Source organism: Oncorhynchus mykiss, chromosome 10, assembly GCF_013265735.2.
Source record: "Oncorhynchus mykiss isolate Arlee chromosome 10, USDA_OmykA_1.1, whole genome shotgun sequence".
Taxonomy (NCBI): domain Eukaryota; kingdom Metazoa; phylum Chordata; class Actinopteri; order Salmoniformes; family Salmonidae; genus Oncorhynchus; species Oncorhynchus mykiss.
In genome coordinates, this window is record NC_048574.1 from 197,944 (window position 1) to 223,465 (window position 25,522).

At 46.6% G+C, this 25,522-nt stretch overlaps 1 protein-coding gene across 1 annotated transcript in view; it reads right to left on the reverse strand.

Annotated features, from left to right (window-relative positions):
- The window catches only part of LOC110533228 (baculoviral IAP repeat containing 2), an 80,262-nt gene extending 66,800 nt beyond the window's left edge, over positions 1-13,462 (reverse strand). The window contains exon 1 of the mRNA XM_036989432.1: positions 13,310-13,462. The gene's annotated coding sequence lies outside the window, so the exon portion shown is untranslated. The remainder of the gene's footprint in view (positions 1-13,309) is intronic.
- Positions 13,463-25,522: the final 12,060 nt, after the last annotated feature.

Below are 25,522 nucleotides of genomic sequence, written 5' to 3' on the forward strand. Positions count from 1 at the left end.
CACCTCCTCCCAGCTGCCCACTGCACTAAGACTAGGAAACACTGTCACCACCGATAAATTCACGATAATCGAGAATTTCAATAAGGATTTTTCTACAGCTGGCCATGCTTTCCACCTGGCTACCCCTACTCTGGTCAACAGCCCTGCACCCCCCACAGCAACTTGCCCAAACCTCCCCCATTTCTCCTTCACCCAAAATCCAGATAGCTGATGTTCTGAAAGAATTACAAAATCTGGACCCGTACAAATCAGCTTGGGTAGACAATCTGGACCCGCTCTTTCTAAAATTATCCACCGAAATTGTTGCAACCCCTATTACTGGCCTGTTCAACCTCTCTTTCGTATCATCTAAGATCTCTAAAGATTGGAAGGCATCTGCGGTCATCCCCCTCTTCAAAGGGGGAGACACCCTGGACCCAAACTGTTACAGACCTATATCTATCCAACCCTGACAATCTAAGGTCTTTTAAAGCAAAGTTAACAAACAGATCACTGACCATTTCGAATTCCACCGTACCTTCTCTGATATGCAATCTGGTTTCCAGGCTGGTCATGGGTGCAGCTCAGCCACGCTCAAGGTCCTAAACGATATTATAACCGCCATCGATAAAAGACAATATTGTGCTGCCGTCTTCATCAACCTGGCCAAGGCTTTCGACTCTGTCAATCACCACATTCTTATCGGCAAACTAAACAGCCTTGGTTTCTCAAACAACTGCCTCGTCTGGTTCACCAACTACTTCTCAGACAGAGTTCAGTGTCAAATTTGAGGGCCCGTTGTCCGGACCTCTGGCAGTCTCTATGGGGGTACCACAGGGTTCAATTCTCGGGCTGACTCTCTTCTCTGCATATATATATATCAATGATGTCGCTCTCGCTGCTGGTGATTCTCTGATCCACCTCTATGCAGACGATACCAGTCTGTATACTTCTGGCCCTTCTTTGGACACTTAACAAACCTCCAGACGAGCTTCAAGGGTAGCCTAGTGGTTAGAGCGTTGGACTAGTAACCAAAAGGTTGCAAGTTCAAATCCTGAGCTGACAAGGTACAAATCTGTCGTTCTGCCCCTGAACAGGCAGTCAACCCACTGTTCCTAGGCTGTCATGGAAAATAAGAATTTGTTCTTAACTGACTTGCCTAGTTAAATAAAGGTAAAAACATATATCAAAAAAATACAACTCTCCTTCCGTGGCCTCCAACTGCTCTTAAATGTAAATAAAACTAAATGCATGCTCTACAACCGATCGCTGCCCGCACCTGCCTGCCCGTCCAGCATCACTACTCTGGACAGTTCTGACTTAGAATTTGTGGACAATAACAAATACCTAGGTGTCTGGTTAGACTGTAAACTATCTTTCCAGACTCACATTAAGCATCTCCAATCCAAAATTAAATCTAGAATTGGCTTCCTATTTCACAACAAACATGCTGCCAAACATACCCTCGTAGAACTGACCATCCTACCGATCCTTGACTTCGGCGATGTCATCTACAAAATAGCTTCCAATACTCTACTCAGCAAACTGGATGCAGTTTCACAGTGCCATCCGTTTTGTTACTAAAGCACCTTATACCACCCACCACTGCGACCTGTATGCTCTAGTCGGCTGGCCCTCGCTACATATTCGTCGCCAGACCCACTGGCTCCAGGTCATCTACAAGTCTATGCTAGGCTAGGTAAAGCTCCGCTTTATCTCAGTTCACTGGTCACGATGGCAACACACACCCATAGCACGCGCTCCAGCAGGTGTCTCACTGATCATCCCTAAAGCCAACACCTCATTTGGCTGCATTTCCTTCCAGTCCTCTGCTGCCAATGACTGTAACGAATTGCAAAAATCGTTGAAGTTGGAGACTTTTATCTCCCTCACCAACTTCAAACATCTGCTATCTGAGCAGCTAACCGATCGCTGCAGCTGTACATAGTCCATCGGTAAATAGCCCACCCAATTTACCTACCTCATCCCCATACTGTTTTCATTTATTTACTTTTCTGCTCTTTTGCACACCAGTATCTCTACCTGTACATGACCATCTGATCATTTATCACTCCAGTGTTAATCTGCTGAATTGTAATTATTCGCCTACCTCCTCATGCCTTTTGCACACAATGTTTATAGACTATTTTTTTATTTTTTTTATTTTTCTACTGTGTTATTGACTTTATTATTTTTTACTCCATGTGTAACTCTGTGTTGTCTGTTCACACTATGCTTTATCTTGGCCAGGTCGCAGTTGTAAATGAGAACTTGTTCTCAACTAGCCAACCTGGTTAAATAAAGGTGAAATAAAATAAATATAAGGGCAAGCGTAGTTATGGCAGTTGTCTATAAGGGCAGGCGTAGTTATGGCAGTTGTCTATAAGGGCAAGCGTAGTTATGGCAGTTGTCTATAAGGGCAGGCGTAGTTATGGCAGTTGTCTATAAGGGCAGGCGTAGTTATGGCAGTTGTCTATAAGGGCAAGCGTAGTTATGGCAGTTGTCTATAAGGGCAAGCGTAGTTATGGCAGTTGTCTATAAGGGCAAGCGTAGTTATGGCAGTTGTCTATAAGGGCAAGCGTAGTTATGGCAGTTGTCTATAAGGGCAGGCGTAGTTATGGCAGTTGTCTATAAGGGCAAGCGTAGTTATGGCAGTTGTCTATAAGGGCAAGCGTAGTTATGGCAGTTGTCTATAAGGGCAAGCGTAGTTATGGCAGTTGTCTATAAGGGCAAGCGTAGTTATGGCAGTTGTCTATAAGGGCAGGCGTAGTTATGGCAGTTGTCTATAAGGGCAAGCGTAGTTATGGCAGTTGTCTATAAGGGCAAGCGTAGTTATGGCAGTTGTCTATAAGGGCAGGCGTAGTTATGGCAGTTGTCTATAAGGGCAAGCGTAGTTATGGCAGTTGTCTATAAGGGCAAGCGTAGTTATGGCAGTTGTCTATAAGGGCAAGCGTAGTTATGGCAGTTGTCTATAAGGGCAAGCGTAGTTATGGCAGTTGTCTATAAGGGCAAGCGTAGTTATGGCAGTTGTCTATAAGGGCAGGCGTAGTTATGGCAGTTGTCTATAAGGGCAGGCGTAGTTATGGCAGTTGTCTATAAGGGCAAGCGTAGTTATGGCAGTTGTCTATAAGGGCAAGCGTAGTTATGGCAGTTGTCTATAAGGGCAAGCGTAGTTATGGCAGTTGTCTATAAGGGCAAGCGTAGTTATGGCAGTTGTCTATAAGGGCAGGCGTAGTTATGGCAGTTGTCTATAAGGGCAAGCGTAGTTATGGCAGTTGTCTATAAGGGCAAGCGTAGTTATGGCAGTTGTCTATAAGGGCAGGCGTAGTTATGGCAGTTGTCTATAAGGGCAAGCGTAGTTATGGCAGTTGTCTATAAGGGCAAGCGTAGTTATGGCAGTTGTCTATAAGGGCAAGCGTAGTTATGGCAGTTGTCTATAAGGGCAGGCGTAGTTATGGCAGTTGTCTATAAGGGCAAGCGTAGTTATGGCAGTTGTCTATAAGGGCAAGCGTAGTTATGGCAGTTGTCTATAAGGGCAAGCGTAGTTATGGCAGTTGTCTATAAGGGCAAGCGTAGTTATGGCAGTTGTCTATAAGGGCAGGCGTAGTTATGGCAGTTGTCTATAAGGGCAAGCGTAGTTATGGCAGTTGTCTATAAGGGCAAGCGTAGTTATGGCAGTTGTCTATAAGGGCAAGCGTAGTTATGGCAGTTGTCTATAAGGGCAAGCGTAGTTATGGCAGTTGTCTATAAGGGCAAGCGTAGTTATGGCAGTTGTCTATAAGGGCAAGCGTAGTTATGGCAGTTGTCTATAAGGGCAAGCGTAGTTATGGCAGTTGTCTATAAGGGCAAGCGTAGTTATGGCAGTTGTCTATAAGGGCAAGCGTAGTTATGGCAGTTGTCTATAAGGGCAAGCGTAGTTATGGCAGTTGTCTATAAGGGCAAGCGTAGTTATGGCAGTTGTCTATAAGGGCAAGCGTAGTTATGGCAGTTGTCTATAAGGGCAAGCGTAGTTATGGCAGTTGTCTATAAGGGCAAGCGTACTTATGGCAGTTGTCTATAAGGGCAAGCGTACTTATGGCAGTTGTCTATAAGGGCAAGCGTAGTTATGGCAGTTGTCTATAAGGGCAAGCGTAGTTATGGCAGTTGTCTATAAGGGCAAGCGTAGTTATGGCAGTTGTCTATAAGGGCAAGCGTAGTTATGGCAGTTGTCTATAAGGGCAAGCGTAGTTATGGCAGTTGTCTATAAGGGCAAGCGTACTTATGGCAGTTGTCTATAAGGGCAAGCGTAGTTATGGCAGTTGTCTATAAGGGCAAGCGTAGTTATGGCAGTTGTCTATAAGGGCAAGCGTAGTTATGGCAGTTGTCTATAAGGGCAAGCGAAGTTATGGCAGTTGTCTATAAGGGCAAGCGTAGTTATGGCAGTTGTCTATAAGCACGTTCCTCTCTCGTTGATTAGCAATAGAACAGCTAGCTTCTTCCTTACTCTTTTTGTTACGATTTCGCATGGACATTCCAAAATAAATTATCCACTTCTCATTCCAGTCACAGGGAAGTTCTTAATACAACCAATAATAGGAATGACTGGAAACTCGTTTGGTGCGCTGCTCGGTAAAAAGCGTATTTTCAAGCCACCATCTTGACCTTCTCTCTTCCGCCACACCTGCTGCTGTTTGAGTTAATTATTACAAGGGAATCAACCAGTAGGCCTGAACTTGGCTATAGTCTATTAAAACGGCAATCTGTAGTTCAAACAATAACAAGCAACATTCCCCGACTGATTTGGTAAACTGCTGAGAGATGGGGCTGTAGAAATGTAACCACTCTCAAATTCATGGACAGAGCTGTGGATACATGGACTAACCAACACTAACCATGTTTCCATCCACAGTTTTTATCTAAGTAAAGCCATACCGTATATATATTTTTTAATCGAATCATTACAGCTGTTATTTTTTATTTCACCTTTTATTTAACCAGGTAGGCCAATTTGAGAACAAGTTCTTATTTACAACTGCGACCTGGCCAATATCAAGCAAAGCAGTGCGACACAAACAACAACAGAGTTACACATGGAATAAACAAATGTACAGTCAATAACACAATAGGAAATAAAATCTATATATATTTTTTTTTTTTTACCTTTATTTAACCAGGTAGGCAAGTTGAGAACAAGTTCTCATTTACAATTGCGACCTGGCCATATACAGTGCGTGCAAATAAGGGCATCTAGCTTAGATTGTAGGACTTTGCAGGCTAACTTCTCCCCCTTTGGCAGTTCTAGCTTGACAGAAAATGTTATAGTTGGGTATGGAAATCTCAACATTTTTGGTGGCCTTCCTAAGCCAGGATTCAGACACAGCAAGGACATCAGGGTTGGCAGAGTGTGCTAAAGCAGGAGGCTTCTGATGTTGACATACATGAAACCAAGGCTTTTTCGATCACAGAAATTAACAAATGAAAGTGCCTGGGGACATGCAGGGCCTGGGTTTACCTCCACATCACCCGCAGAACAGAGGAGGAGTAGGATGAGGGTGCGGCTAAAGGCTATCAAAACTGGTCGCCTAGAGCGTGGGGACAAAGAATAAAAGCAGCAGATTTCTGGGCATGGTAGAATATATTCAGGGCATAATGCGCAGACAGGGGTATGGTGGGGTGCGGGTACAGTGGAGGTAAGCCCAGGCACTGTGTGATGATAAGAGAGATTGTATCTCTGGACATGCTGGTTGTAATGGGTGAGGTCACCGCATGTGTGGGAGGTGGGACAAAGGAGGTATCAGAGGTATGAAGAGTGGAACTAGGAGCCCCATTGTAAACTAAAACAATGATAACTAGACAACTGCCATAACTATGCTTGCCCTATGGATAATCTCACACTTTCGAGGGCTGTTGGAGATTATGAGTTCCCCTCTTTACTCTGTGCAAACCTCCACCCTCCAAAAAAACCCAATATGGACTGACATTGTGGCTACCCTCTCCTTACCCATCAACTCCAGGTCTGACGCCATTGAGAAAATGGTCAGCGCAAACACCACAGTAATCGAAGGCTTAAAAAAGACTGGGGTTTGCATGTGGTGAAATGAAGGAAGTGAAAATGAGAGTGGCTGAAGTTGAAGAGTGTGGAAAAGGTGGAACAGAATAACAATGTATACCATAGACGTCTCACTGATCTGGAACAATACACAAGAAGATGGAACCTGAGACTCTACAGTGTGCCCGAGGTCGAGAATGAGGATGTGTGACGCGAGGCTATCTGCATCTGCCAAGAAGTTATGCCTGCAGAGAAGAACAAAGTTAGTGATACCATCGACGTTGTGCATCGCCTCGGCAAGAAGCAACAGCAAAACGATTCAAGACCAAGTGGTATCATCATCCTCTTCACTGCCAGATTCTACAGGGATGCTGTCTGGAAAGCTGCTAGGAATAATGCCTTCCTTCAGAGCCATGGTCTGCGTTTCGCCCAGCATCTCAGCCCAGAGGACATAGAAAGAAGGAACAAGTTGTGGCCAACGATCAAGATAGCACGAAATGAGGGAAAGGCTGCTTACTTTGTCGGAGAACGAGGCTTCATCAACAGTTCAGAAATCCGGGCCTCCCGGGTGGTTAAGGGCGCTGTACTGCAGCACCAGCTGTGCCATCAGAGACTCTGGGTTCGCACCCAGGCTCTGTCATAACCGGCCGCGAGGTCCATGGGGCGACGCACAATTGGCCTAGCGTCGTCCGGGTTAGGGAGGGCTTGGTCGGTAGGGATGTCCTTGTCTCATCGCGCACCAGCGACTCCTGTGGCGGGCCGGGCGCAGTGCGCGCTAGCCAAGGTTGCCAGGTGCACAGTGTTTCCTCCGACACATTGGTGCGGCTGGCTTCCGGGTTGGATGCGCGCTGTGTTGAGAAGCAGTGCGGCTAGGTTGGTTTGTGTATTGGAGGACGCATGACTTTCAACCTTCGTCTCTCCCGAGCCCGTACGGTAGTTGTAGCGATGAGACAAGATAGTAGCTACTACAACAACCACGGAATTGGGGAGAAAAAGGGGGTAATTATTATTATTATTTTTTTAAATAAAACCTTCAGAAATCCATAATCCTCCCTAAAATCTCACCAGAAGGAACAGATTGATGATTTCAGCCATGGTATTCTCATTGTCGTTGTACTGACTACCTAACAAGTCTCGGGTGACTATTCTTCAGACTACTCAGGTACCTCAATCATCTTAGTTTGTTCTTATATGACCAGACCATGAGAAAGCCTATTTTGTTTACAAATTCACAAAGACGGCATTTAATTTAATGATTTTGTATGCATACAGTAACTAAGATTACTTTTCATATGCACTTTATATATATTTCGTTCGAATTTGTATTGATTAAAATAGTCCCTTATTACACTAAAGAGAGTTTATATTCTCTCTTACTGCAGAGAACACTTTGATCATGAACATAATTGTCTGTTGAGTTGAATTTCAAGAGCTGGAAAAACAAGAGAGTTTATACTTTAAGTTGATATATATATATATATATATATATATAATTATTATTATTATTTTTTTTTAAGAGTCCCACTCCATTTCTGCTGATGCCAACTTCTGGAGGTCACAGTGAGGCAACGATATGTCTTTCCCATGGCTCTGAACGCTCCGCTAGGGTCATTACAATGAAACATACCTTTGGTGGTAATATTCTACACTCGGACTGGATAATGTATACAGTAGAAGTTGGAAGTTACATCTTTGCCAAATACATTTAAACTAGTTGTTTTCACAATTACTGACATTTATCCTAGTAAAATTTCCATCTTAGGTCAGTTAGGATCACCTCTTTATTTTAAGAATGTGAAATGTCAGAATAATAGTAGAGAGAATTATTTATTTCAGCTTTTATTTCTTCCATCGCATTCCGAGTTGGTCAGAAGTTTACATACACTCAATTAGTATTTGGTAGCATTGCCTTTAAATTGTTTAACTTGGGTCAAACGTTTCAGGTAGCCTTCCACAAGCTTCCCACAATAAGTTGGGTGAATTTTGGCCCATTCCTCCTGACAGAGCTGGTGTAACTATGTCAGGTTTCTAGGCCTCCTTGCTCACACACACTTTTTAAGTTCTGCCCACAAATTTTCTATAGAATTGATGTCAGGCCTTTGTGATGGCCACTCCAATACCTTGACTTTGTTGTCCTTGAGCCATTTTGACACAACTTTGGAAGTATGCTTGGGGTCATTGTCCATTTAGAAGACCCATTTGCGACCAAGCTTTAACTTCCTGACTGATGTCTTGAGAGGTTGCTTCAATATATCTACATAATTTTGCATCCTCATGATGCCACCTATTTTGTGAAGTGCACCAGTCCCTCCTGCAGCAAAGCACACCCACAACATGATGCTGTCACCCCTGTGCTTCACGTTGTGATGGTGTTCTACAGCTTGCAAGCCTCCCCCTTTTTCCTCCAAACATAACGATGGTCATTATGGCCAAACAGTTCTATTTTTGTTTCATCAGACCAGAAGACATTTCTCCAAAAATTACAATCTCTGTCCCCATGTGCAGTTGCAAACCGTAGTCTGGCTTTTTTATGGCAGTTTTGGAGCAGTGGCTTCTTCCTTGCTGAGCGGCCTTTCAGGTTATGTTGATATAAGACTTGTTTAACTGTGGATATAGATACTTTTGCACCCGTTTCTTCCAGTATCTTCTAGAGGTCGACAGATTATGATTTTTCAACGCCGATACCGATTATTGGAGGACCAAAAAAGCCGATACCGATTAATCGGCCGATTTTTATTTCTTTCTAATAATGGCAATTACAACAATACTGAATTAACACTTTAACTTAATATAAAACATCAATAAAATCAATTTAGCCTCAAATAAATAATGAAAAATGTTCAATTTGATTTAAATAATGCAAAAACAAAAGTGTTGGAGAAGATAGTAATATTTGCCATGTAAAAATGTGTGCCATGTAAAATATGTGCCATGTAAAAAAGCTAACGTTTAAGTTCCTTGCTCAGAACATGATAACATATGAACGTTGGTGGTTCCTTTTAACATGAGACTTCAATATTCCAAGGTAAGAGGTTTTAGGTTGTAGTTAATAAAGTATTTATAGGACTATTTATCTCTATACCATTTGTATTTCATTTACCTTTGACTATTGGATATTCTTATAGGCACTATAGTATTGCCAGTGTAACAGTATAGCTTCCGTCCCTCTCCTCGCCCCTACCTGGGCTCGAACCAGGAACACATCGACAACAGCCACACTCGAAGCATCGTTACACATCGCTCCACAAAAGCCGCGGCCCTTGCAGCGCAAGGGGAATAACTACTCCAAATCTAAAAGCGAGTGACGTTTGAAACAGTATTAGCGCACACCCAGCTAACTAGCTAGCCATTTCACATTGGTTACACCAGCCATTAGGCTGATAGGCTTGAAGTCATAAACAGTGCTGTGCTTGCGAAGAGCTGCTGGCAAAACGCACGAAAGTGCTGTTTGAATGAATGATTACGGGCCTGCTGCTGCTCAGTCAGACTGCTCTATCAAATCAGACTTAATTATAACATAATAACACACAGAAATACGATCGAATCCGGAAACTATCATTTCAAAAACAAAACGTTTATTATTTCAGTGAAATACGGAACCGTTCGGTATTTTATCTAATGGGTGGCATCCCTAAGTCTAAATATTCTTGTGACATTGCACAACCTTCAATGTATGTCATAATTACGTAAAATTCGGTCAAATTAGTTCACAATGAGTCAGGCAGCCCAAACTGTTGCATATACCCTGACTCTGCGTGCAATGAACGCAAGAGAAATGACACAATTTCACCTGGTTAATATTGCCTGCTAAACTGGATTAGTAGTTATAACTAGTGATTATGATTGATTGTTTAATTATAAGATAAGTTTAATGCTATCTAGCAATTTACCTTGGCTTCTACTGCATTTGCGTAACAGGCAGGCTACTCGTGGAGTGCAATGGTTAGAGCGTTGGACTAGTTAACTGTGCGGTGTGCAAGATTGGAACCCCTGAGCTGACAAGGTAAAAATCTGTCGTTCTGCCCCTGAACAAGGCAGTTAACCCACAGTTCCTAGGCTGTCATTGAAAATAAGAATGTGTTCTTAACTGACTATATATGTTTTTTTAATTATCGGATATCGGCGTCCAAAAATACCGATTTCTGATTGTTATGAAAACTTGAAATCGGCCCTAATGAATCGGCCATTCCGATTAAATCGGTCGACCTCTAGTATCTTCACAGGGTCCTTTGCTGTTGTTCTGGGATTGATTTGCACTTTTCGCACCAAGGTATGTTCATCTCTTGGAGACACAACACATCGCCTTCCTGAGTGGTATGATGACTGCGTGGTCCCATGGTGTTCATTCTTGCGTACTATTGTTTGTACAGCTGAACTTGATACCTTAAGGCGTTTGGAAATTGCTCCCAAGGATGAACCAGACTTGTGGAGGTCTACAATTTTTTTTCCTGAGGTCTTGGCTGATTTATTTAGATTTTCCCATGATGTCAAGCAAAGAGGCACTGAGTTTGAAGGTCGGCCTTGAAATACATCCACAGTTACAGCTCCAATTGACTCAAATTATGTCAATTAGCCTATCAGAAGCTTCAAAAGCCATGACATCATTTTCTGGAATTTTCCAAGCTGTTTAAAAGCACAGTCAACTTAGTGTAGGTAAACTTTTGACCCACAGTGAACCATAAGTGAAACAATCTGTCTGTATACAATTGTTGGAAAAAATACTTGTCAGGCACAAAGTAGATGTCCTAACCGACTTGCCAAAACTATAGTTTTTTTTAAAAGAAATTTGTACATACACCTAAGTGTATGTAAACTTCCTACTGGATACAATTATTGATGAAACACAGTCTGGCTTAATGAGGAACAGACATATTTCTAACAATAAAAGACTAGTACTAGACATACTTGACTACTCAGACCTGATAACAGAGGATAGCTTCATATTATTTTTATTGACTACTCAGACCTGATAACAGAGGATAGCTTCGTATTATTTTTATTAAGCATTTGACACAGTGGAGCATCAGTTCCTCTTCAACTCCCTTGAGACATTTGACTTCGGGGATTTTTTCTGTAAGGCAATTAAAAACTCTCAATACGAATGGTAACAGCTCTATCAAACTAAAACATGGCCCCTCACTTAGATTTGAGTTGAAGAGAGTAATTAGGCAAGGTTGTCCTATCTCACGTGTCTATTTTTATTAATCCCCCAACTTCTTACAAATTCTATTTAAAAAAAAGTCCTGTACAAGATATTAGCCGGTAAATAAATTATAATAAGCCAGCTGGCTGACATTACTACATGTTTTTTGAAAGACACTAGTCAGATTGCCATATCGAAATCATGGCTGTCAAAGATTGTGTGACACCCTCACATTATGTTATTCCTGTGAAAGAAGAACTTACATATTTAGGTATAACCATTACAAAGGATCAGAAGTCTAGAGTCCTAATAACCAAGGCTGAGAGTATCTCTAGACTAGCATATGCCGCTCTATCTTTATATCTTGAAGGTAAAATAAGCAAGGAGATAGTTGAAAAGCATCTGGTCTTTCTGTGGAGAAACCGTACCCATTACAGTAGAAAAACTGTTGTAATGAACACTTATGAGAATGGTGGGCTGAATTTTCTGGACTTTACTACCTTAAATACTTACAAGATCAATTGGATAAAACAATTCCTAAGCAGACCCACTTCTATGTGGAACTGTATTCCTCATCATGTCTTCTCAACAACTTCATATTGTTTTGCAATAATAATATTGACAAAGTTCCAGTGAAACTCTTTTTTTCATTGGCAGGTTCTCTTGTAATAGTCCTTAATTTATAAGCATAATTTTTCTCCACACAGATATTATATATGGAATAATCGTGACATATTGTATAAAAATACCTCTTCGTTTTTAGAATATTGGTTCTAAAATAATATCCTATTGGTGAATGCAGAGGGTATTTTACTTCATTATAAGGTATTCTTATCATTTTACAAGATCCCTGTAACACCTTAAAGATGTTGCAATTGTTTTAGAGCTATAGGAACCTTGTTTCAACAGGATGTTGTATCTAATTATACCTTATGTCATGCCTTATTGGAACACTTTTATTGATAATATCTGTTGGAAAAATGTTTGGATGTTGCTACACACATACCTACTTGTTAACAAAATTAAGGATGTTTATTTTAAAATTATTCACAAATATTATCCTGCCAATCACTATATGAAAAAGAAGAAAAAAATAACATATATTCAAATTGTACCTTTTGAAATGACCACCCAGAAACAGTGTTGCATTTTTTGGGCATTGTATTCATATAAGGAATCTGTGGCAAGACATTAGTAGATTTATATTTGAACACATTTATTAATATTTTACACTATTGTGGAGAGATGCACTACTTGGATTCTTTACCTACGAATGAAATAAGTTGAAACAATTATGTAATTGATTATATTATTATTTTGCCCAAATTTCGTTTCACAAATATACATTTACAAACAAAACACCACTTTTTATTAACTTGCAAAAATAATATTTATTTTAAGACAATTAAATACTCTGGCAACTAAAAAAAGCTGTTAAAATTATAAACGTGTGTATGAGGTCCTTGTGCAATGTGATATTTTACCCCCGAGCCAAAATGTCCTTTGTATATTCTTTATACACACACACACACTTGTGTTCCCCATGTACTTTTTGTATTGATTTGTAAATAAAAAATCAATTTAAAAAGTGAAATAAATAACACTTCTTGATTTTGAATAGGAGGAAATGGATCAGTCCTAAACAAGGACACATGCACAGCGAAAATGTTCAATTATCGTTTATATACAGTGTTACCTCCGTTGGGTTAAGTTGCCAACATGCACACTATCATGTTGACTTTTCTGAAATGGCAGCTAGTTAGTCAGTTAACGTAAACTACGTAACTCAAACCGCTAGGCTCAAAATGGCAGAGGATACGGCGCAAGTCATAAAAAACAGTAGTATGGCCATATTGCGTTATGCAACGATTTTATTTACGTGATGAACTTCCTGGGCTGCTGGAATTAGACCTTTTAAATGTGGTGCATTTAAAAAAAAAAGTTGTCTGAGATGGTGACACATTTAATAAAACGAATGTTGCTAGTTAGATGGTGTCTGTAAATTGCGTCATCTGTTGTCATCCATAGCGGACACCTACGTGAACGTGTAGCTAGAAAACATTACAACAAGACAGAGGTCAGCGAGAGAAGGAGAACCCTTGTGTCGTATGCCTAACGATACAACCGTAAAGGCCCTGTTCTACCAGGCTACAACTCACCCTTAGAGACGTCTGCCCTGCCGAGTCTGGTCTGGAAAAATCCCCTACTGTATGTCTACTGTTGGCTATTCAGGGGCGTTTTCATTACGCCAATTATGTGGCATAACATTCAGGATACGAAACAGGGATGGACCTTCCTGAATTTGTCCAATAGAAACTCTCGTTTTGCTCTGTTCGCTTCTGTGGTGACGTTTACGTTTCCGTAACTAATACACCGCAGCTGCCACTTCCGTTCGGGTCGATCTGATGATAGTTTAGACATTCCACTGTCTTTTCTTATCTATGATGAAATAATCATTAATGTGAGAAGATATCCATCCCATGTCAATGACATAGACCATTTCATACCAACACTAAAAAAAAGGGATAATCAACTCGGGGCTCTATGGAAAAGAAATCAACACCGCGGAAAGTCGCTCCGCTACTGCGTCATGGGACGCAGCCCCTGGTTGATTAGCCCTTACATACCATGGCTATAATTTAACACATTTACCACTCGAAATGGGTTCAACATCCACTAGAAATGGGTTCAACATCTGCTAGAAATGGGTTCAACATCCGCTAGAAATGTGTTCATGTACCACTCGAAATGGGTTTAAGTTGGATAGATAGCTACAGTAGGGGCCGTGGTAACCAAACAGACTCGCTAGTTTATCTAACCAAACCATCATTCCTAGCTTGCCATTATGAAAATGGAATTTAACAATGTCAATAATGTTTTCAATTCGACTTTAGCTTTCAAAAGCAGCTCAAACATAGAACATTAACTATCGAGTGATCGCAGTTAACACACGACGCCTCCTGGCCGCCATGTTGGAAGACCAGCGCATTAATTCTTCCGACAGCAGCAGAGTTGCTTCCCCAAACTGTATGATAACAGTGCCGAAAACGAGTTGATTCTTCACCACTGTCATTCAATGTGTGCTCTAACAAGGGAAGAAAGACAACGGAGAAAACACATGTTTAAAGATTCCCAGCTATCATGAAACACCGAGATAAGACTGAAGAACTGTCGGAAAAGTGCAGAAACCTTTTTGCCCGTTAAGACCTGAACCCAGACAGCTGTCAGTACAGGGTCTGCTACGATCATTTCATCACTGCTGAATCAAGTCTGATCGATTTCGAGTTTAGCTGTTATGCTTACCAGGTGTTAACAACACTAAATTAGCTAGATAGTTTATAGTCTAGTCGAGTGAGTTTTGGGGTAGACATTTTTTTGTCACCATAAAAAGGCATATAACAAATGATTGCATGCCTCTATCATCGCATTTGCAGACTAATGTAAACCTAGCTACTATTCCTAATGTGATGAGTAGATTGGATAGTCATATTTTAGGCTATTAATAAGCACGTAGTGGCATAGGTTTATAGGCTATATCAGAGACGTTTCATTCCTTTGCACAGGAAACATGTGGCGTTTGATAAACATTTGATGCAATTCTACAACACGTTATATGCGTTATATGACGAGACATTAGCTAAATATATTTTTAATACGAGGGTAGCTTACACTTACTCTACTAACAACATATCAGAAAAAACACCTTGTCTTGAATGCAACTATGTAATCTAGAATATTACCTCAATTTGACAAAAACTGTATCCCTTCTAGCCATGACCATGAAAAAGGGAGACGCAAATGGTAGTGTGACGTCCATACAGCCTGGAGGACAATCTTGTCCCAAAAAAACTCCAGTGGTTATTATATATCATATGATAATCCAATGATCATTTGTTGAGCACTTTATTCATAAGAGGGAAAATGTATGGACATTACAGAATAGGACAAAGGCCTCAATGGGATAGGACAACCTGCTGTGTTGTCTATTGATTGCTCCAGCCCAACAATACATTTCATCTTTATATGACACTAAAACACCTGAATGAATTTAACACAACCAAACAATTAAGAGCCCCAATGGTATAGGTGACCTAAAGAAGTGCTATTCTAATATCAGGAGTGCTTTTCATTTGTTTATGTACTGCTGTAGGTTCACCAGCTGACCGCTATCAAGACACCCATGTCGACCAGATTCCCACTGTGAAGGTGAGCAACGCTGCAGCAGCATCAGATTCCCACTGTGAAGATGAGCAACGCTGCAGCAGCATCAGATTCCCACTGTGAAGATGAGCAACGCTGCAGCAGCATCAGATTCCAACTGTGAAGATGAGCAACGCTGCAGCAGTATCAGATTCCCACTGTGAAGATGAGCAACGCTGCAGCAGCATCAGATTCCAACTGTGAAGATGAGCAACGCTGCAGCAGTATCAGATTCCCACTGTGAAGATGAGCAACGCTGCAGCAGTATCAGATTCCCACTGTGAAGATGAGCAACGCTGCAGCAGCACCAGATTCCCACTGTGAAGATGAGCAATGCTGCAGCAGCATCAGATTCCCACTGTGAAGATGAGCAATGCTGCAGCAGCATCAGATTCCCACTGTGAAGATGAGCAGTGCTGCAGCAGCATCAGATTCCCACTGTGAAGATGAGCAACGCTGCAGCAGCATCAGATTCTACTAGTCTGTCATTTTCCAGATATGACAGGAGACAACCCTCAGTTATACTAGATGGTTGTTATATGCTGTGGATATGACAGGAGACATCCCTCAGTTATACTAGATGGTTGTTATATGCTCTGCTTTGGTCAATCTGGCTGTTGGGGGTACTCAAGAACTGGAGTTGGGCTGTTGGTGATACTGGAGTTGGGCTGTTGGGTATACTGGAGGACTGGAGTTGGGCTGTTGGGGGTACTGGAGGACTGGAGTTGGGCTGTTGGGGATACTGGAGGACTGGAGTTGGGCTGTTGGGGACACTGGAGGACTGGAGTTTGGCTGTTGGGGATACTGGAGGACTGGAGTTGGGCTGTTGGGGATACTGGAGGACTGGAGTTGGGCTGTTGGGGGTACTCAAGAACTGGAGTTGAGCTGTTGGGGATACTCAAGAACTGGAGTTGGGCTGTTGGGGATACTGGAGGACTGGAGTTGGGCTGTTGGGGGTAGTCAAGAACTGGAGTTGGGCTGTTGGGGATACTGGAGGACTGGAGTTGGGCTGTTGGGGATACTGGAAGACTGGAGTTGGGCTGTTGAGGGTAGTCAAGAACTGGAGTTGGGCTGTTGGGGATACTGGAGGACTGGAGTTGGGCTGCTGGGGATACTGGAGGACTGGAGTTGGGCTGTTGGGGGTACTCAAGAACTGGAGTTGAGCTGTTGGGGATACTCAAGAACTGGAGTTGGGCTGTTGGGGATACTGGAGGACTGGAGTTGGGCTGTTGGGGGTACTCAAGAACTGGAGTTGGGCTGTTGTGGGTACTCAAGAACTGGAGTTGGGCTGTTGGGGATACTGGAGGAATGGAGTTGAGCTGTTGGGGGTACTCAAGAACTGGAGTTGGGCTGTTGGGGGTACTCAAGAACTGGAGTTGGGCTGTTGGGGATACTCAAGAACTGGAGTTGGGCTGTTGGGGATACTGGAGCACTGGAGTTGGGCTGTTGGGGGTACTCAAGAACAGGAGTTGGGCTGTTGGGGATACTCAAGAACTGGAGTTGGGCTGTTGGGGATACTGGAGGACTGGAGTTGGGCTGTTGGGGGTACTCAAGAACTGGAGTTGGGCTGTTGGGGATACTCAAGAACTGGAGTTGGGCTGTTGGGGATACTGGAGGACTGGAGTTGGGCTGTTGGGGGTACTCAAGAACTGGAGTTGGTCTGTTGGGGGTACTGGACGACTGGAGTTGGGCTGTTGAGGGTAGTCAAGAACTGGAGTTGGTCTGTTGGGGATACTGGAAGACTGGAGTTGGGCTGCTGGGGATACTGGAGGACTGGAGTTGGGCTGTTGGGGGTAGTCAAGAACTGGAGTTGGGCTGTTGGGGATACTGGAGGACTGGAGTTGGGCTGCTGGGGATACTGGAAGACAGGAGTTGGGCTGTTGGGGACACTGGAGGACTGGAGTTGGGCTGTTGGGGATACTGGAGGACTGGAGTTGGGCTGTTGGGGGTACTCAAGAACTGGAGTTGAGCTGTTGGGGATACTCAAGAACTGGAGTTGGGCTGTTGGGGATACTGGAGGACTGGAGTTGGGCTGTTGGGGGTAGTCAAGAACTGGAGTTGGGCTGTTGGGGATACTGGAGGACTGGAGTTGGGCTGTTGGGGATACTGGAGGACTGGAGTTGGGCTGTTGAGGGTATTCAAGAACTGGAGTTGGGCTGTTGGGGATACTGGAGGACTGGAGTTGGGCTGCTGGGGATACTGGAGGACTGGAGTTGGGCTGTTGGGGGTACTCAAGAACTGGAGTTGAGCTGTTGGGGATACTCAAGAACTGGAGTTGGGCTGTTGGGGATACTGGAGGACTGGAGTTGGGCTTTTGGAGATACTCAAGAACTGGAGTTGGGCTGTTGTGGGTACACAAGAACTGGAGTTGGGCTGTTGGGGATACTGGAGGACTGGAGTTGGGCTGTTGGGGATACTCAAGAACTGGAGTTGGGCTGTTGGGGGTACTCAAGAACTGGAGTTGGGCTGTTGGGGATACTCAAGAACTGGAGTTGGGCTGTTGGGGATACTGGAGGACTGGAGTTGGGCTGTTGGGGATACTCAAGAACAGGAGTTGGGCTGTTGGGGATACTCAAGAACTGGAGTTGGGCTGTTGGGGATACTCAAGAACTGGAGTTGGGCTGTTGGGGATACTGGAGGACTGGAGTTGGGCTGTTGTGGATACTGGAGGACTGGAGTTGGGCTGTTGGGGGTACTCAAGAACTGGAGTTGGGCTGTTGGGGGTACTCAAGAACTGGAGTTGGGCTGTTGGGGATACTGGAGGGCTGGAGTTGGGCTGTTGGGGGTAGTCAAGAACTGGAGTTGGGCTGTTGGGGATACTGGAGGACTGGAGTTGGGCTGTTGGGGATACTGGAGGACTGGAGTTGGGCTGTTGAGGGTAGTCAAGAACTGGAGTTGGGCTGTTGGGGATACTGGAGGACTGGAATTGGGCTGCTGAGAATACTGGAGGACTGGAGTTGGGCTGTTGGGGGTACTGGAGGACTGGAGTTGGACTGTTGGGGGTACTCAAGAACTGGAGTTGGGCTGTTTTGGGTACTCAAGAACTGGAGTTGGGCTGTTGGGGATACTGGAGGAATGGAGTTGGGCTGTTGGGGGTACTCAAGAACTGGAGTTGGGCCGTTGGGGATACTGGAGGACTGGAGTTGGACTGTTGGGGGTACTCAAGAACTGGAGTTGAGCTGTTGGGGATACTCAAGAACTGGAGTTGGGCTGTTGGGGATACTGGAGGACTGGAGTCGGGCTTTTGGGCGTACTCAAGAACTGGAGTTGGGCTGTTGTGGGTACTCAAGAACTGGAGTTGGGCTGTTGGGGATACTGGAGGACTGGAGTTGGGCTGTTGGGGATACTCAAGAACTGGAGTTGGGCTGTTTGGGGTACTCAAGAACTGGTGTTGGGCTGTTGGGGATACTCAAGAACTGGAGTTGGGCTGTTGGGGATACTGGAGGACTGGAGTTGGGCTGTTGGGGGTACTCAAGAACAGGAGTTGGGCTGTTGGGGATACTCAAGAACTGGAGTTGGGCTGTTGGGGATACTGGAGGACTGGAGTTGCGCTGTTGTGGATACTGGAGGACTGGAGTTGGGCTGTTGGGGGTACTCAAGAACTGGAGTTGGGCTGTTGGGGGTACTCAAGAACTGGAGTTGGGCTGTTGGGGATACTGGAGGGCTGGAGTTGGGCTGTTGGGGGTACTCAAGAACTGGAGTTGGGCTGTTGGGGGTACTGGAGGACTGGAGTTGGGCTGTTGGGGATACTGGAGGACTGGAGTTGGGCTGCTGAGAATACTGGAGGACTGGAGTTGGGCTGTTGGGGGTACTGGAGGACTGGAGTTGGACTGTTGGGGGTACTCAAGAACTGGAGTTGGGCTGTTGGGGATACTGGAGGACTGGAATTGGGCTGCTGAGAATACTGGAGGACTGGAGTTGGGCTGTTGGGGGTACTGGAGGACTGGAGTTGGACTGTTGGGGGTACTCAAGAACTGGAGTTGGGCTGTTTTGGGTACTCAAGAACTGGAGTTGGGCTGTTGGGGATACTGGAGGAATGGAGTTGGGCTGTTGGGGGTACTCAAGAACTGGAGTTGGGCCGTTGGGGATACTGGAGGACTGGAGTTGGACTGTTGGGGGTACTCAAGAACTGGAGTTGAGCTGTTGGGGATACTCAAGAACTGGAGTTGGGCTGTTGGGGATACTGGAGGACTGGAGTCGGGCTTTTGGGCGTACTCAAGAACTGGAGTTGGGCTGTTGTGGGTACTCAAGAACTGGAGTTGGGCTGTTGGGGATACTGGAGGACTGGAGTTGGGCTGTTGGGGATACTCAAGAACTGGAGTTGGGCTGTTTGGGGTACTCAAGAACTGGTGTTGGGCTGTTGGGGATACTCAAGAACTGGAGTTGGGCTGTTGGGGATACTGGAGGACTGGAGTTGGGCTGTTGGGGGTACTCAAGAACAGGAGTTGGGCTGTTGGGGATACTCAAGAACTGGAGTTGGGCTGTTGGGGATACTGGAGGACTGGAGTTGCGCTGTTGTGGATACTGGAGGACTGGAGTTGGGCTGTTGGGGGTACTCAAGAACTGGAGTTGGGCTGTTGGGGGTACTCAAGAACTGGAGTTGGGCTGTTGGGGATACTGGAGGGCTGGAGTTGGGCTGTTGGGGGTACTCAAGAACTGGAGTTGGGCTGTTGGGGGTACTGGAGGACTGGAGTTGGGCTGTTGGGGATACTGGAGGACTGGAGTTGGGCTGTTGGGGATACTGGAGGACTGGAGTTGGGCTGTTGGGGATACTGGAGTTGGGCTGTTGGGTATACTGGAGGACTGGAGTTGGGCTGTTGGGGGTACTGGAGGACTGGAGTTGGGCTGTTGGGGATACTGGAGGACAGGAGTTGGGCTGTTGGGGACACTGGAGGACTGGAGTTGGGCTGTTGGGGATACTGGAGGACTGGAGTTGGGCTGTTGGGGATACTGGAGGACTGGAGTTGGGCTGTTGGGGGTACTCAAGAACTGGAGTTGAGCTGTTGGGGATACTCAAGAACTGGAGTTGGGCTGTTGGGGATACTAGAGGACTGGAGTTGGGCTGTTGGGGGTAGTCAAGAACTGGAGTTGGGCTGTTGGGGATACTGGAGGACTGGAGTTGGGCTGTTGGGGATACTGGAGGACTGGAGTTGGGCTGTTGAGGGTAGTCAAGAACTGGAGTTGGTCTGTTGGGGATACTGGAGGACTGGAGTTGGGCTGCTGGGGATACTGGAGGACTGGAGTTGGGCTGTTGGGGGTAGTCAAGAACTGGAGTTGGGCTGTTGGGGATACTGGAGGACTGGAGTTGGGCTGTTGGGGATACTGGAGGACTGGAGTTGGGCTGTTGAGGGTAGTCAAGAACTGGAGTTGGGCTGTTGGGGATACTGGAGGACTGGAATTGGGCTGCTGAGAATACTGGAGGACTGGAGTTGGGCTGTTGGGGGTACTGGAGGACTGGAGTTGGACTGTTGGGGGTACTCAAGAACTGGAGTTGGGCTGTTTTGGGTACTCAAGAACTGGAGTTGGGCTGTTGGGGATACTGGAGGAATGGAGTTGGGCTGTTGGGGGTACTCAAGAACTGGAGTTGGGCTGTTGGGGATACTGGAGGACTGGAGTTGGACTGTTGGGGGTACTCAAGAACTGGAGTTGGGCTGTTGTGGGTACTCAAGAACTGGAGTTGGGCTGTTGGGGATACTGGAGGACTGGAGTTGGGCTGTTGGGGGTACTCAAGAACTGGAGTTGGGCTGTTGGGGGTACTCAAGAACAGGAGTTGGGCTGTTGGGGATACTCAAGAACTGGAGTTGGGCTGTTGGGGATACTGGAGGACTGGAGTTGGGCTGTTGGGGGTACTCAAGAACTGGAGTTGGGCTGTTGGGGATACTGGAGGACTAGAGTTGGGCTGCTGGGGATACTGGAAGACAGGAGTTGGGCTGTTGGGGACACTGGAGGACTGGAGTTGGGCTGTTGGGGATACTGGAGGACTGGAGTTGGGCTGTTGGGGTTACTCAAGAACTGGAGTTGAGTTGTTGGGGATACTCAAGAACTGGAGTTGGGCTGTTGGGGATACTGGAGGACTGGAGTTGGGCTGTTGGGGATAGTCAAGAACTGGAGTTGGGCTGTTGGGGATACTGGAGGACTGGAGTTGGGCTGTTGGGGATACTGGAGGACTGGAGTTGGGCTGTTGAGGGTAGTCAAGAACTGGAGTTGAGCTGTTGGGGATACTCAAGAACTGGAGTTGGGCTGTTGGGGATACTGGAGGACTGGAGTTGGACTGTTGGGGGTACTTAAGAACTGGAGTTGGACTGTTGGGGGTACTCAAGAACTGGAGTTGGGCTGTTTTGGGTACTCAAGAACTGGAGTTGGGCTGTTGGGGATACTGGAGGAATGGAGTTGGGCTGTTGGGGGTACTCAAGAACTGGAGTTGGGCTGTTGGGGATACTGGAGGACTGGAGTTGGACTGTTGGGGGTACTCAAGAACTGGAGTTGGGCTGTTGTGGGTACTCAAGAACTGGAGTTGGGCTGTTGGGGATACTGGAGGACTGGAGTTGGGCTGTTGGGGGTACTCAAGAACTGGAGTTGGGCTGTTGGGGGTACTCAAGAACTGGAGTTGGGTTATTGGGGATACTCAAGAACTGGAGTTGGGCTGTTGGGGATACTGGAGGACTGGAGTTGGGCTGTTGGGGGTACTCAAGAACTGGAGTTGGGCTGTTGGGGATACTGGAGGACTAGAGTTGGGCTGCTGGGGATACTGGAAGACAGGAGTTGGGCTGTTGGGGACACTGGAGGACTGGAGTTGGGCTGTTGGGGATACTGGAGGACTGGAGTTGGGCTGTTGGGGGTACTCAAGAACTGGAGTTGAGTTGTTGGGGATACTCAAGAACTGGAGTTGGGCTGTTGGGGATACTGGAGGACTGGAGTTGGGCTGTTGGGGATAGTCAAGAACTGGAGTTGGGCTGTTGGGGATACTGGAGGACTGGAGTTGGGCTGTTGGGGATACTGGAGGACTGGAGTTGGGCTGTTGAGGGTAGTCAAGAACTGGAGTTGAGCTGTTGGGGATACTCAAGAACTGGAGTTGGGCTGTTGGGGATACTGGAGGACTGGAGTTGGACTGTTGGGGGTACTTAAGAACTGGAGTTGGGCTGTTGTGGGTACTCAAGAACTGGAGTTGGGCTGTTGGGGATACTGGAGGAATGGAGTTGGGCTGTTGGGGGTACTCAAGAACTGGAGTTGGGCTGTTGGGGATACTGGAGGACTGGAGTTGGGCTGTAGGGGGTACTCAAGAACTGGAGTTGGGCTGTTGGGGATACTCAAGAACTGGAGTTGGGCTGTTGGGGATACTGGAGGACTGGAGTTGGGCTGTTGTGGATACTGGAGGACTGGAGTTGGGCTGTTGGGGGTACTCAAGAACTGGAGTTGGGCTGTTGGGGATACTGGAGGACTGGAGTTGGGCTGTTGTGGGTACTCAAGAACTGGAGTTGGGCTGTTGGGGGTACTGGAGGACTGGAGTTGGGCTGTTGGGGATACTGGAGGACTGGAGTTGGGCTGTTGGTGAAATTGGAGGACTGGAGTTGGGCTGTTGGGGATACTGGAGGACTGGAGTTGGGCTGTTGGGATACTGGAGGACTGGAGTTGGGCTGTTGGGGATACTGGAGGACTGGAGTTGGGCTGTTGGGGATACTCAAGAACTGGAGTTTGGCTGTTGGGGATACTCAAGAACTGGAGTTGGGCTGTTGGGGATACTGGAGGACTGGAGTTGGGCTGTTGGGGGTACTCAAGAACTGGAGTTGGGTTGTTGTGGGTACTCAAGAACTGGAGTTGGGCTGTTGGGGATACTGGAGGAATGGAGTTGGGCTGTTGGGGGTACTCAAGAACTGGAGTTGGGCTGTTGGGGGTACTCAAGAACTGGAGTTGGGCTGTTGGGGATACTCAAGAACTGGAGTTGGGCTGTTGGGGATACTGGAGGACTGGAGTTGGGCTGTTGTGGATACTGGAGGACTGGAGTTGGGGGTACTCAAGAACTGGAGTTGGGCTGTTGGGGGTACTCAATAACTGGAGTTGGGCTGTTGGGGATACTGGAGGACTGGAGTTGGGGGTACTCAAGAACTGGAGTTGGGCTGTTGGGGGTACTGGAGGACTGGAGTTGGGCTGTTGGGGATACTGGAGGACTGGAGTTGGGCTGTTGGGGATACTGGAGGATTGGAGTTGGGCTGTTGGGGATACTGGAGTTGGGCTGTTGGGTATACTGGAGGACTGGAGTTGGGCTGTTGGGGGTACTGGAGGACTGGAGTTGGGCTGTTGGGGATACTGGAGGACAGGAGTTGGGCTGTTGGGGACACTGGAGGACTGGAGTTGGGCTGTTGGGGATACTGAAGGACTGGAGTTGGGCTGTTGGGGATACTGGAGGACTGGAGTTGGGCTGTTGGGGGTACTCAAGAACTGGAGTTGAGCTGTTGGGGATACTCAAGAACTGGAGTTGGGCTGTTGGGGATACTGGAGGACTGGAGTTGGGCTGTTGGGGGTAGTCAAGAACTGGAGTTGGTCTGTTGGGGATACTGGAGGACTGGAGTTGGGCTGCTGGGGATACTGGAGGACTGGAGTTGGGCTGTTGGGGATACTGGAGGACTGGAGTTGGGCTGTTGAGGGTAGTCAAGAACTGGAGTTGGTCTGTTGGGGATACTGGAGGACTGGAGTTGGGCTGTTGGGGATACTGGAGGACTGGAGTTGGGCTGTTGGGGGTAGTCAAGAACTGGAGTTGGGCTGTTGGGGATACTGGAGGACTGGAGTTGGGCTGCTGGGGATACTGGAAGACAGGAGTTGGGCTGTTGGGGACACTGGAGGACTGGAGTTGGGCTGTTGGGGATACTGGAGGACTGGAGTTGGGCTGTTGGGGATACTGGAGGACTGGAGTTGGGCTGTTGAGGGTAGTCAAGAACTGGAGTTGGTCTGTTGGGGATACTGGAGGACTGGAGTTGGGCTGCTGGGGATACTGGAGGACTGGAGTTGGGCTGTTGGGGGTAGTCAAGAACTGGAGTTGGGCTGTTGGGGATACTGGAGGACTGGAGTTGGGCTGCTGGGGATACTGGAGGACTGGAGTTGGGCTGTTGGGGACACTGGAGGACTGGAGTTGGGCTGTTGGGGATACTGGAGGACTGGAGTTGGGCTGTTGGGGGTACTCAAGAACTGGAGTTGAGCTGTTGGGGATACTCAAGAACTGGAGTTGGGCTGTTGGGGATACTGGAGGACTGGAGTTGGGCTGTTGGGGGTAGTCAAGAACTGGAGTTGGGCTGTTGGGGATACTTAAGGACTGGAGTTGGGCTGTTGGGGGTACTGGAGGACTGGAGTTGGGCTGTTGGGGATACTGGAGGACAGGAGTTGGGCTGTTGGGGACACTGGAGGACTGGAGTTGGGCTGTTGGGGATACTGAAGGACTGGAGTTGGGCTGTTGGGGATACTGGAGGACTGGAGTTGGGCTGTTGGGGGTACTCAAGAACTGGAGTTGAGCTGTTGGGGATACTCAAGAACTGGAGTTGGGCTGTTGGGGATACTGGAGGACTGGAGTTGGGCTGTTGGGGGTAGTCAAGAACTGGAGTTGGGCTATTCGGGATACTGGAGGACTGGAGTTGGGCTGTTGGGGATACTGGAGGACTGGAGTTGGGCTGTTGAGGGTAGTCAAGAACTGGAGTTGGTCTGTTGGGGATACTGGAGGACTGGAGTTGGGCTGCTGGGGATACTGGAGGACTGGAGTTGGGCTGTTGGGGGTAGTCAAGAACTGGAGTTGGGCTGTTGGGGATACTGGAGGACTGGAGTTGGGCTGCTGGGGATACTGGAAGACAGGAGTTGGGCTGTTGGGGACACTGGAGGACTGGAGTTGGGCTGTTGGGGATACTGGAGGACTGGAGTTGGGCTGTTGGGGATACTGGAGGACTGGAGTTGGGCTGTTGAGGGTAGTCAAGAACTGGAGTTGGTCTGTTGGGGATACTGGAGGACTGGAGTTGGGCTGCTGGGGATACTGGAGGACTGGAGTTGGGCTGTTGGGGGTAGTCAAGAACTGGAGTTGGGCTGTTGGGGATACTGGAGGACTGGAGTTGGGCTGCTGGGGATACTGGAGGACTGGAGTTGGGCTGTTGGGGACACTGGAGGACTGGAGTTGGGCTGTTGGGGATACTGGAGGA